Genomic DNA, 9729 nt, shown 5'->3' with positions numbered 1-9729 from the left:
CTCTGTATGTAGTGGGTTGTGAGGCATGGTGGGTGTATAGTTGTTAGAGTTATTGGGTGCCAGACACTTCTTGGATGCAAAAGAAAGTTTATTTCTCTTAACAAACCTTTTTTTGAGGAGAGAGGGTTAGGGCCAGGTCACCCAGGTAGTTGCAAGATTAATTGGCAGACTCAGAGACTTCAATAGGAGGACAGTAATGCAGGGAAAAGCATCCAGCAAGATGCCACATGTGCATGTGCAGGAATGCTGTCTCCTATGGCAACAGTCTGTAACAGTTCCAAACACAAGGCTTAACGGTTCTTTCACTTTCACTACAATCACTCCTTGAAGTTCTTTAGCACACTGAGCTCCCAGTCTTTCACTAGACCCACTGATTCACTGCCACTGAATCCCTTGAGCTCCTCCCATCTTCACGGTGGGATCTTCCTTAACCGTTACCCCTGCTTCTCTGCTGGGTCCCTAGCTTGGCACTCTAGATACCTCTCAAGCTTCACCCCGCTGGCCTGCTTGGCTGGGTCCCTGGCTTGATTCCCACTGAAGTTTCCAGATTCTTTGCTGTCCCCAGTTGGTGAGAATACTGCTCTGGTACTTGCTTCAGGCCAAACTTAGGGAGAAATCAATAGATCTCTAGCAATTAACCAGGATAACTACTCCTAGCAAGTAAACTTGTGAGGAGCAACCCTGCCTAAACTCCAGGGGGCTACATACTGAAGCAGAGCATGATCCCATGCCTTTAGAGACCGGGCCGCAGGACAGTATTCCAACATGATAACAACCCCAAACACACCTCCAAGACAACCACTGCCCTGCTAAAGAAGCTGAGGGTAAAGGTGATGGACTGGCCAAGCATGTCTCCAGACCTAAACCTTATTGAGCATCTGTGGGGCATCCTCAAACAGAAGGTGGAGGAGCACCAAGGTCTCTAACATTCACCAGCTCTGTGATGTCATCATGGCGGAGTGGAAGAAGACTCCAGTGGTAACCTGTGAAGCTCTGGTGAACTCTGGTGAACATGCCCAAGAGGGTTAAAGGGGTTGAAAAGTTTCCTTTTTTTTAAGCAAACATGTTATACTTACCTATGCTGAGCAGTTGGTTATTGATGATTTTACCGAATTGTGGGAGGAGGGACACACTGGCGATGACGCGTCTCCATTCCCTCTCATGGATAGCGTTGTCGTCCCTGGTGTCACCTTCCCCCACCTGCCTCTTTCAAGCCAAAATCTCAAGCCTTTCCCATTCTCAGCAGTAACCCCAATATTTGGGCTTTTGTTCAACAGATTACTAATGAGATAGATACGATTAATCTTGAAAAACCTCATACTAACAATCTTTTTAATAAACAGAAACAGGCACTGAAATCCCTTCAGAATCAACCTGGGCTGGTGGTTAAACAAGCTGAAAAGGGGGGTAATGTTGTTGTCATGGATGTCGGGGGATAATGAGCGTATGTGTCTCGACATCCTTGACAACGGGATTGATATTGCCCTAAATCCAAAATGGTAATTGAATTATACTCTGGAATATCACAATATTATCCTTAAAGAGGAAGTAAACCCTGATAGGTTTACTTCCTCTTTTTTTCCCTGCAAAGGTAAAGCATAATGGACTACTATGCATCGCATAGTAGCTCATTATGTGTCACTTACCTGACACAGGAGCCAGCGAAGTCGCCGCTGATCCCTGTAGTCCGCCGCGTCCATCTTGCTGGTGGCGTCTCGCAGCTCCGACCAATGACAGCGGCGCAACCGCGATGACGTCACTCCCGCGCATGCGCACGGGAGTCGCGCCTCGCAGCTCCGTTGCTGTCATACGGCGAAGCCGCGATGACGTCACTCCCGCGCATGCGCACGGGAGTCGACAAATTTGGCAAATCCATTCTTGGATTTGCCGCATTTAGTGCGCCTGCGCGCCGCTGTCTACGGCGCATGCGCCGTAGACAGCGGTGCCCATTTTCGGGCAAATATCTCCTAAACCATATAGGTTTAGGAGATATTGCTTGGACCTACAGGTAAGCCTTAATCTAGGCTTACCTATAGGTCCAAGTTGTTTGGAAGGGTTTACTTCCTCTTTAAAGCTCTTCATCAAGGAGTAATTGATAAAAATACTTGGAGCTACTTAAATATCCAAGAGCCCAAAATTCAATATGAATCCCCCTGGCCATCCGATTGTATTGGGCTGCCAGGGCCTAACAGAAAATGCCAGTTCTCTTGTTGATAAATATTTGTATCCTCATGTGACCTCTCTCTTCTCATACATCAAGGATACTATTGATTCCCTTCATACACTAGAAGGTAAACATCTCCTCAAAAAATGCTTGGCTTGTAACTACAGATATGGAAAGTTTATACAATAACATCTCACATAAATGGGGTGTGGAAGTAATTTGTAATCAATTGAAAGAGAGAGGACCCCTGGCAGATCCTTACAGCCAGTTTGTCCTTGACCAGTTAGAGTTCATCCTTACATGGACTGTTTTTATGTTTGGACTCTCCCATTTCCTCCAGGTGCAGGGGGTAGCTATGGGGACACGTTGTGCCCTATCTTATGCCAACCTGTACCTGGGGGATGGGAGAGGGAACTTTTTGGTGCTGGTGATTCTTCTGACCTATTGCAATGTCATTTCTTGGCACAGATATATAGATGATATTTTTCTCTTTTGGTCTGGTACTAGGGATGAACTCTCTCAGTTCATGGACAAACTGGCAGTTAATGAATTAAATTAAAAATTTACAATGGAATTTAGTCAACAAAAAATCTGTTTTCTTGACCCAGAGATCTCTGTTGACGCAGAAGGAGCCCTTTATTCTTTTTTATATCGCAAGCCCTCAGCGGGGAATACTATCCTCCATGCCAATAGTGCACACCCCAAGCCCCTATTATGAAATATCCCTTATAGTCAATATTTAAAGCTCAAAAGAAACTGTACGCGTGACTCTGATTTTCAGAAGGGAACTCTACATTAGATTGAGAAATAGAGGATATAGCCACAATCTCTTAAAGAAAGCATTCGACCAAGTCAACAAAAAGGAGAGAAAGGATCTTATTTTTTTCTGCCAAGACAGTGAATACTCAACAACCAGTCAGAATTATTAACCAGTACTCTAAATAACATGCTCAAGTAAAAAATGTTCTGACCAAATTTTGGCCCCTTCTCATTGCTAATCCTACCATTACTAAATATATCAAATCGTACCCTGAGATCACGTATCGACGTGCATCTTCTCTGAAGGTATGTTTGATTAAAAGCCACCATTCCTCTTTTACTCCAGACAGTCGTTTTCATGCTGGCACCTTTGCCTGTCAGAGATACGATATATGCTGGTTTATCTATAGTGGTTCAGAAATAATTCTACCTACTGGCCTTACTCATAACATTAACCACAGGGTCACTTGCAACACCATAGGAATTGTTTATCTAGCCACTTGCCAATGTGGATGTTTCTACATCTGCAAAACCAAGCATCCTTTTTTTAAATCAGAGATCATACAATACTCATCTCCAAACATCTTATGACTACTGCCATCAGCATACATGTTAGACTTCAACATGACTTTGATTTCAGCACGATTACCTTTACTGCTCTTGAGCATGTACTTTTACATGCTAGTAGGTCGTTAGGCATACAGGATGAATAGCAACCTGCCCTATTAGGCACACCGATGCATGTTTGCACCTGATTCAGTGTACATGCAAGTAGGTGCATATATATACAATATTTTCCCTTTTTCTTTCTTTATAATTCCCTTGTGATTTTTATTCATTCTTCCCCATTTTCACACCTATTTTTTCATTTATTTCCTTTACTCCCCACAGTGGCTCTTTTAACCCCCTTCCTTTTTTCATTACTCCCTATACAGGGCTCATTGGCCACTTGGAATGTCCTTATTGGAATGGACTATTTGTGTCCATCTTTATGTATTCATTGCTCCCTCCTTTTCTCCTTCCTTTCCTTCAAGAATGTCTATTCTTCAAAAGGAATGACTACTTCCCATAGGGGAGGCTGAGATCTGGGGGCTTCCAGATTCCAATAAATCACCCCCACAACCACTCAGCCAGGTTTGTGGGGAAGAGGCCCTTGTACCCATCAACATGGTGACAAGGTTCTTGGGGGGATGGGTGCTCACCCTTCGCCCCCCCTTTCCTGGCCTGCCAGGCATTATGCTTGTATAAGGGTCTGGTATTAATTTTGGGTGGACCCCACGCCATTTTGGGGGTTTCCTTTTAAAATCCATACCAGACAATGTTTGTTCTTCAGAATTTATATTTCCCGGAAATTCTGTTTACATTCAGCTTTCAGCAGGAAAGCCAGCTGACCGCTAATGAGTCATCTATTTTTAAGGACTTCACAACCAGCTTCCTGGCCTACTCCTTAACAGCCAGCTATTCATCACACAGAGTTTGAATTGGTTGTTTATTTTTTTACCGATCTGAATTTGAATCATTAGAAAATTTGGAATTCATTAGAAAATGTATAAACAAAACAAATTCCAAAACTTATCAACTAAACAAAATTAGTAACATAACAAATCTTTCTGAAACGTAACAAATTTTTCCATTCTTCACATGTCTACTTCTCCCCTCAACAAGCGTCCACCATAGAAACTGCTTGCTATGGAGGCACACATGTGTGCTCACTTCCGAGCCTTGCGGTCTGCATCTATTGACACAGACAGTGGGATTCATCACTGGCTCTGATTGACAGCACCAGCAGTCAATGGCTCCCATGCCTGTCTGAGCCAATGAGGAGGGAGAGAGCAGACAGCGCCTCGTTAAGGGGGGGGGGGATGGGACTGCATGTAGAAGGTTTTTAACCTTAATGTATTGAATACATTAAGATAGAATAAAAACCTTCTGCTTTTAGAACCACTTTGAACTCTTAAAAAACAAAAAACAAAAAAAAATCCAGATCATGTAACCAGACTAGAACACATTTAAGTATAGGTACGTATAAGCACCTTCCTTTTACAGGGCAGTTAGAATAAGCATCAGACGGGATCACCCCACTATGCTGACACTGAGCTGCTCTGGAGTCAGAATGGAAAAATAGATTTTTTTTACTGTCTCTAGTCAGTATTCATGATCAGCATATTCCTGGTGATGCTGTACTCCACTGGTGACAGTATGTAAAAAAAAAAAATTGTGAAAAAAACAATATTTACGGTTTGACAAAAAATGACAACTTAAAAAAACTTGCCATGTCTCTTACTAAATAGCTTGGACTGTCTACTCTCCAAAAAGGGTTCATTTGAGGGGTATTTGTACTGTACTGGCATTTTGGTGCCTCAAGCAATGAGATAGGCCATCAGTACATCAGGTGTGAGCAATTTTCAAATATACTGTGTATACCATAGTTTATAGACTCTATAACTTTCACACAAGCCAATTAATATACACCTATTGGGATTTTGTAGTAAATAACATTTTGGCCTAAATTTATGAAGAAATTTGATTTTATTGGATATGTTTTATAACAGAAAGTAGAAAATCAAATAATTTTTTTCAAAATTTTCGGTCTTTTTTTTCGTTTACATAATAAAAAATAAAAAACAGTGGTGATCAAATACCACCAAAAGGAAGCTCTATTTGTGTGTGTAGCACAGCCCCCTAGAGGGCTGCTTGGATTTATCTGCTCATCTGCATCCCCATGATCCTGTGAACCTCCAACCTACCTGACACTCTGGGTTCAAACATCTTTAATCAACGCCTTTGAATAACATGTCACACAAGCCAATATGCTTTTATTATCTCAGCTTTTACTGAAATAGGCAAAGCAGTAGTTAAAGTGGAGTTCCACCCAAAAATTGAACTTCCACTTTAAGTGAAGGTGACCCCCTGACATGCCACATTTGGCATGTCATTTTTTTGGGGGGGAGCAGAAACCCTCTTTTTAGAGGGCTCCAGCTCCCACTTCCTCCCGGTGCACCGCTGAGCTGGAAGGAAGTTCACTTCTCCCCCTCCCTCTCGGCAATCATCTGGGACACGTCACACATATGACTTGGTCCAAGTCATACTTAGCTTCCATATCTACAATGTAGGCCCTCTGTCCTAGGGCAAAAGCTCTTACCCACTGTCAAATCTCCCTCTCTGTGCATTCACTTCCAGAGATCTCTAGAACAGTGCTTCTTTATACTCGAGCTCCGTGGGCTCTGCCCCAAGCAACCGCAACCACTGAAGCTGTGTCTCACATGAATAGGGTCTCTTGTCTAGGTTGACTAGGGCCAGCTGCAGAATGAATCCCGGATGAGCCCCCAAATCTAGCACGGCCCCCTAGAGAGCTTCTTGGATTTACCTGCTCATCTGCATCACCATGACCATGTGAACCTTCCAACCTACCTGTCACTCTGGGTTCCAACATCTTTAATGAACACCTTTGAATAACACATCACACAAGCCAATATGTTTGCATTATCTCAGCTTTTGCTGAAATAAACCAAGCAGTAGTTAAGTTACATAGAAGGGTAATGGTTCAACCAAATTCTGAATAACAGCCCAGACTCAGTTGAAGAATTCCCCAAAAATGGCTTCACAAACAGTTTCACAGTGTGGAAATATAACACTCATGCATTTACAATGAGATACCACCTTAAGGATAACCTGTAGGACAATCAAAGGTTAGATGTTCAATGTGGATAATTACACTATAAAGGGGAACCCCAGGCCGGTCTATTCAACATTTGTATCCTAATGAGAGATCAGATAGAATAAGAATGGTGTAGGGCCCTTTAAATAGTATAAACAGCCATGTCCTAGGTGTAGGCCTGATATTTTTCACCGGCAGTTGGAGCTCATTAGATCATATTCAATAAGGCACAGTATTAATGGACTGACTGGCCTAAAGCAAGCTAAAGGTATTCCTTGAAAGGATGGCAGGTAACAGTGTCTATGTACAGTGTTCAAATTGAAGTGCAGTAAAGTGTTCCCAAGGTAAAGGTGTCTGTACACAGTGTTCCAATATAATGACAAAGGAGGTATTGCAGAAGATGGGCAACTACCTGCTCACCAATTACTGCACTGAACTAGATGCCCTGCAGACAACGACCAAGGATGGGACGTCCGTCAATGGAGCCGCCAGAGATGATTCTCTGGTGCCGAAGGTGGACGAACGGGTGTCAAGCTGATGAGTTGGTGCCATGTAGATGTCTGAAGAAAAGAAAGCAGAGTTAGGCCCTCACAGGCCAGGCTGGAATAAATGTAACACCCTGTGGTAGGCCGCAGCCCCTCTCTCCCCAAACAGGGAAGGGAACTTCTCACAAGCCCCAGGAGGAAAAAAGCGTGAGGCGGATCTCCGGGCTCCTTTATAGTCTCACCCAGAAGTCTCCTCGATGATAGCAAGGATCCCTGGGATATATAGTCCCGATGTATGATGTTGTGATGGAATTTGCCGGGCACTAAACCACTAATCCCACAATCTGTTGTGTTGGGCTCACAAATATGATGACAGTCACGGGTGCCCAGCATTAAAGGGATATGACTATAGATAAAATATGACAGGGACAACACACAACATTACAAGCACAGTCCAGCATGGCTACTTGTGAAAAAATTATAAATCTTATTTGTGTACAGTGTTGCATGCCCGCACATTTTCCAGTAAAAGTAGCGCAGTGCTAAATAGCAAAAATTGCTAATGAAGGGGGTAAATCCTTCTGAAGTTTAAGTGGTTAAAATTTTCAGTGCCACCAATGTATGTCCTATATCAGCAGCAGTGTGTGGGGGGGGGGGGGGGCACACACACTGTATGTAAATAAAAGTTGACTGTCATATTTCAGATAAAAAGCAATTCAGAACGTCAGCAGAGGCACAAGGCAGGGCTGCCCCCTTTCACGTTGCTGTACGCCCTGGCGGCTGAGCCATTGGCTATCGACAGATTATATACATCTAAATATTGAACCCCTTATATCCTATGTAAAAACTAAGCTCAGGATTTGGGCTCGCCTGCCACTGGGGGTATGGGGGCGAATAAACTTAATTAAGTTGATCCTACTTCCCAAAATTTTATATGTGATATGGCACTCCCCAACATACCTGCCTTTGAAATATTTTAAGACCCTAGAAGCCCTCCTAACAGACACAAACTGGCATGGCAGGCACTTAAAAACCCTACTGACCTGGGAGGTATGGCCTTGCCTGATTTCAACTTATATTATATTGCGTCCCAATTATCCCAATTGTATCACATAGACAAGACAGACAGAGAGTGGTGCCTACAGCTAATGTGCCCCAAGTGGGCCAGATGCACGAAAAATTCACTATATGCGATAATAGGCCCCGGAAATGCTGGTTTGCGGAGTGGTGAGAAGACCCTATTGCGTCAATACAGGCGCGTATGGGACATCACCTCCGCCAAGCTGGAGATTCCCCAATATAATGATTTCACCCCATTATGGCACAATAAGACCCTACTTGAGTTCTGCCGAATCCCGGATGTAGATTGCTGGTCCGTTCATGGAATTTACTACCTGCATCATTTAATTATGCATGGACCCTAAAAACCTTTCACGCACTCAAAGAAGAATACAATCTTCCTAACCACATGTTCTTCAGATACTTAGAAAGTCAAACATGCAACCCAAAATCAATTTCTACCGTCTCCTCCTCAACCCACTACAAATGTAATCATGCCGATAGTCAAAAATACAGATCCTCAAAAACTAATATCAGCATAACTAAACTGGCATATGGCCTTAAGCCTCGCTGGGAAAGGGCGGTGGAACCTATAGAGGATGAGGAATGGGGGGAAGCTTTGGAACTTTGCAAAGTGGTTTCGCCAAAGCTCTTGGACAGACTGACCCAAACCTATATAATCCATCAGGCGTACCTCACCCCCAGGGGCGTTGCTAGGTGGCAAAAGGACCAGGAGCTTCAGCCCAGAGTCCAAGCCAGAAACGGGGGGGGGGGGGGGGTGTTGTACGCGACGCAGGTTTTTTTGGGCTGGGTCGTGACACTGACGGTAGTGACTTACATACACTAACGTACCTACACTGACGGCAGTGACCTACCTACCTGACCTACCTACACTGACAATAGTGACCTACCTACACTCACCTGCCTGACCTACATACACAGGACATATACATACACTAACGGTAGTGACCTACCTACACTGATATTTACCTACACTGACATACCTACAATGACCTACCTACACTGGCATTAACACACATTGACCTACCTACACTGACATTTACACACACTGACCTACCTACACTGACATTTACATACACTGACCTACCTACTCTGACCTACCTACACTGACTTACCTACACTGACTGACCTACCTACACTGACATACCTACACTGACCTACCTACACTGACCTACCTACACTGGCATTAACACACACTGACCTACCTACACTGACATTTACACACACTGACCTACCTACTCTGACCTACCTACACTGACCTACCTACACTGACATTAACATCATACACTGACCTGTCTGAGCCGTGGTGTCACAGCAGCCAGTCCTCAGAGGAGAAGTCGAGGAGGAGAGGAGAAGCCGAGGAGGAGAGGAGAGCGGCTCGCCCGAGCGCCAAGCAGGGATGTGGCGCGGCAGCCTCTTTGTAATTACAGCCTTCTGGAGCCAACAGCGCCTATGATGGACATCACGCGTCCCGCTGTCCCGGCATTGGACCAGTGGGACATCCATCATAGACGTCCCGGCGCTCTCGCCTACCCTGCAGAGCTGACACTCGGGGCTATAGGGGGGACACATTTGGGGCTTCA

Source organism: Lithobates pipiens, unplaced genomic scaffold (genome assembly GCF_037356315.1).
Source record: "Lithobates pipiens isolate NorthernLeopardFrog02 unplaced genomic scaffold, aLitPip1_a1.2 Scaffold_13, whole genome shotgun sequence".
Taxonomy (NCBI): domain Eukaryota; kingdom Metazoa; phylum Chordata; class Amphibia; order Anura; family Ranidae; genus Lithobates; species Lithobates pipiens.
Note: the sequence above shows the minus strand (reverse complement) of the source record.